Raw genomic sequence first — 4727 nt, 5'->3', positions numbered from 1 at the left:
TTTATCTCTGCCACTGTGCATGCTTTGATTAAAATGCCAAGGACTAGTTGTTTGAAACCTTCACCTGTATCGTTTTACGAAATCGAAAGTTGCATGCATTATTTCCTTTTCTATAGTTTAGCAACTTTAAACAAATCAATAAAAATAAATATACAGTATTTGATATAGTGCCCTATCTAGCTAACATAAGCCACTCTCAGTCTCTTAAAGTGCTTTACAGTACATAAATATACAATTAACATATACATTAATCAATAAATTTTTGAGGAATTCGCAGGAGCTGCCTTATCAGGCGCTCACTGCTAGTCCTATGCCATCTGGCTAATATCTCCCTATGTATGTATGCCTACATGTGTGCTGGAGATGTATTGTGTTCTGTTTGTAGTGGGACCGTACTTCCAACGGCATCTTTTATAGTGCCACCTCACTTGAATGCCACAGCACAGATACCACAACATCCACCCCAGACCATTTTATACTCCACCTGGGTTGTTGGAGTTGTGTGGGTAGGAGAAAACACTTTCTCTGATTACTCCATGTGTACGACGACTTCGGGGATCAAACCCGGCCGTCTGCTTGGTAGGCCGGAGTGTTAACCACTCCGCACATTCTTCATTCCAATACGTATACACTCTGTAAGATTAGGTTTGGTAAAGCTTGTATAAAGAAAATATACATATAATAATTTCCATATACAAAAAATAAAAATCACTTAAGAAGAATGATCATGTATTCATGTACTCCACTTTCGGTTTAAAAATCACCAAATTAGTAGCCAAATTAATTGATTTTAAAAGTAGACATACATATACTTTCCTAAATATAAATAAATAAATATACAACATTTGATATAGTGCCTTAAATTATCTAGCCAACATAAGCCACTCTAAAGCGCTTTATAGTACATTGATATACAATTTTATACAGTCAATACAATTAGCATATATACATTAATCAATACAATATTGAGGAATTTGCAGGAGCTGCCTTATCAGGCACTTACTACTAGTCCTATGCCGCCTGCCTAATATCTCCCTATGTGTGTATGCCTGTATGTCCTGGAGATGTATTGTGTCCTAGCCCTCATTTATATATTTATTGGACTGTGAAAGATAAAACGTGGTTGAAATGTTTTAAATTTTAGAAATATTAAACACTTTTCAATGAAGTTTAATCTAAAAATATTACAATAAAATATCCAAGTAAAATTAGCCTCAGTGATGCATTATTTTTAATTATTTACTTTGATTTGTTGTACATATGAAAGATTTTGTTAATAACACATGAACCAACACTGACTTGTTGCAAATAATTGTGAAATTAACATTTTGTTCTTGCTGATGTGAAATTTAAAGTACCAACATTTTGACTCCATTCCTTCCTCTTTGTGACATCATAATTCAATATTATTGAAAGTAGGTGATGCAGTAAAGTTGTCCTAGTTAAGTTGTGATGTCACAATTGAAACAATGGGAACATTCAGCCAATCACAGCTCGAGCTGCCACATGTAGGTCAGTAAAATGTATTACATTTATTCTATTTAACATGTTCATAACACAACAATCCTTACATTTTCACTGGTAAAAATTATTAGATATTATCAATTTGATTAATAAAATCTTTTATCTGTAACTGAGCGAAATTGGGTTATCTCAGTCGAGGGTTAAGATTATGTAACAAAATCCCAACCGAGGCGTAAGGTAATTGTTTTTTGTTCTGGCACCTTTTAGTTTGAAAAGAACTATTCAATTTTGCTCAAAACTACAAGTATCCCGCATTGGTCCTCAAATGATAATGACCTCTTCACTACTAAAGCTACATTTGAATGCTTCCGCGTAAAAATGTAGACCGTCCTTACATAGATTACAACAAATTTCACAGTGTAGATTATATTTTATCTACTACATCAAATATCTAACAACATCAAAACTATACATATAACGACAAAACAGAACATTTATAATGCAAATTGTCAATTTCAAGCAGGTAACGCGCAGATGAATACATTGTAGGGTCAAAATTCCGCGAAATGTCACGTGAAGGAACAAGACAGATCGGACGAGATTGAAAAATCTAGCATGGGGGATAACATGGGATATCTCTGTCTGAGGTGCGAGAAAAGCATATCTTCACTATTAAGTGAAAACAACACTATACTTATTTATCTTCAGATGTGAACACTATTAATATTGACCAATCAAGACAAGAGAAGTTTTTCATTCTCCCAAACTGGTTACAAGTGTAGAGAATTTACATATATACATATATATATAGAACAATTTACATATGCATCATGGTGTTAATCAGAAGGGTTCTTTTCTATTCACTGCATTCAAGGCCTCAGATTTTTCAAATCAGCTGCAGATATTTTGGTATATCTCTGCTACATACATGTATACCACAGAATTATCTAAGTCTAGATCTGTGCATATACCAAGTTATTTATATTTACTTAACTACATAATCAATGACATTTTGTTTGAGCAAACCTTACCTGAGAAAATAGAATTACATTGAAAAGCTGATTCATGACATCATTAGAATCTGCATGGTATCAAATAATGTATATAATGCTAGCCTACTAATAAATACCCAATAATTCTTTTGTTATAGTTATATTTTGATCAGTGCAATTAAATAAACATGTAATGCATAGGATATCTAATGGTTACCCATTGAATACCATTTATATTCATTCATATGACAGAATATACATATCAACTTATATACATACCTCGATATTTCTTTGGAATGTTTTCTTGAATATTGCCATTACAGAAGATAAATAAGCAATTTCCCCCCAAAATGAAAAAAGAGGTGGATTGTTCACATGCCTTGCCATATTCACTTGTATACAACAAGAGAAGAAGAAAAAACTGTATTCAATCCCTTCATGGCGAATGTACAGACAGACGAGGAAACACTCACTTCAGTTTAGCTCTGTTTTATACGCGAGACAGCTGTAGGATGACCCGTTAGCACAGATCTAAAAATAGATTTCTTTGAAACTTCCCCATTAAAGCAGAGACGTATGGTAGCTATGGTATTTTCGTCATATACCTAAATATATTACTCAACTCAAATAACAAAAGCAAGGACAAAGCAAGGACATGTGTATGTAATTGAATACGTATATTACGATAAGGTTTTATGTGTAATGTAGTGCTATAATGAAAGCTGACTAATATCACGTGTCGTGACAGGCCCATCGAAAAAAATACCCTTGATGCGTGTCAATGTCGATACTAGCGCATGCGAGGTAGGTTTGTCAAAACAATCTTCGAATATCTGGTAACAGATAACATTGGGTTAAAAATATGTGCACAAAAGAATTAAATTAGATTCATTTGCTATCTAAGTCAGTACGACGTAATTGCATGTAGGTTATTTTTGGGCCGATATGTCTATCACGACAATCACGTGACAGTACGGCCACAAATCAAAGGCCTGTCGCAATCGTAATCTGTTAACAAATGTATGAGCCCAAAACAAATTGAGACATGATTTAAATGAAAAGTCAACAGTATAACTATTGGGCAATATTAACCTAACCGTTGATGGACACGAACATTCGAGTTTCCTTGTTCGAACACATTCTATATTTAGAATATCTATCTTGCTAATATAAACTCTATATCGCCTTCTTCTGTACGACTTCTTGACGTTTAAATAGAAAACTGAATTTATTGCTATAGTGCATAATGCTCATTACATTTCAATGAAAACAATTACGTTTCAAAAGTTTAAAATTGGCGGTACAGTAGGGATTTAGTGTGCAAATTGTTTCAGAATTCAGCTAACGTTGGGAGCTATATTTAGTTAACGGTCGAGGTCATTAGCAGATATTCGTCAGTCGAGCAACTATATTTTTCAAACATTACAGGCATTCTATCAAATATTCGCTTCCAGAGTGCGATATCAACATACCAGGTATTTCTATTTAACATATAAACGTAATTCCGAAACATAAATAATCGGGGTTTACCAGGAATACAGAAATTTTCACAAACTTACCGATCACGTCATCAGCTGGAAATTTCCACTCGGTGAATAAATGGGTATTTCCATTCTATTTTTAAATCCACGTAGGCCTAATTTCTCCGTAACATCACTGTAATGAACTTGAACCTTTTATTTATAAATGAGACATTGTATTGATATTCTTAGTCACAAGCACTTAAGCTTAAGAAATGAAATGAAATAAGATATATGTATAACCCTAATTAAGATGACGCGAGTTAGCCCCCCTTCCAGGCGCGTAACAACCTATGTAGCAAAAAAGCCCGGGCTTACACATCATTTTTGACAAAATAAAAAAAATATAAACGCAACATAGACTATATGATATAACATATTAAAAAGCAATGACAGATGTTTTGTATCTGCTATAAAGACCGCCAACTAAAATGCTTCGTTGCAATCAAAGTCTCTAACAAATGTAGAACTGATCATGAGCGTAGCATATTCATTCGGCATGGTAATCGCGCCAGTGAAACTCTAGTCTTGCTAATTATCGGTGTACCCAAACACTAACTCTAGTTTTCCCCGTGAAATAAAGTGTTTCTAAGTTTTTTTACCGCTTTTATACATATAAAGGGAACAATATGGTTGGTAGCCTGGCTTCAATCATTTGACATGGTAACCGTGTCAGTGCAACTCTAGCTATGCAAATTATTGGTATACACATAGTACTCACTAGCCCCCCGCCCCCCGTGAAATAAACTGT

At 34.1% G+C, this 4727-nt stretch overlaps 1 protein-coding gene across 3 annotated transcripts in view; it reads right to left on the bottom strand.

Moving 5' to 3' along the window:
• Positions 1-4060, bottom strand: part of LOC110459048 (death-associated inhibitor of apoptosis 2-like) — a 14688-nt gene extending 10628 nt beyond the window's left edge. The window contains exon 1 of one of the 3 annotated variants that reach the window (XM_021511086.1): positions 4016-4060. The gene's annotated coding sequence lies outside the window, so the exon portion shown is untranslated. Of the gene's footprint in view, positions 1-484; positions 526-2735; positions 3187-4015 lie in introns of those variants that run through there. The other 2 variants (XM_021511085.1, XM_021511087.1) reach the window with 2 other exon arrangements.
• Between the last annotated feature and the right edge of the window lie 667 nt (positions 4061-4727).

The sequence above is a fragment of the Mizuhopecten yessoensis genome, unplaced genomic scaffold, assembly GCF_002113885.1.
Source record: "Mizuhopecten yessoensis strain PY_sf001 unplaced genomic scaffold, ASM211388v2 scaffold9963, whole genome shotgun sequence".
NCBI lineage: Eukaryota > Metazoa > Mollusca > Bivalvia > Pectinida > Pectinidae > Mizuhopecten > Mizuhopecten yessoensis.
This window is presented reverse-complemented; position numbering and strand designations above follow the sequence as displayed.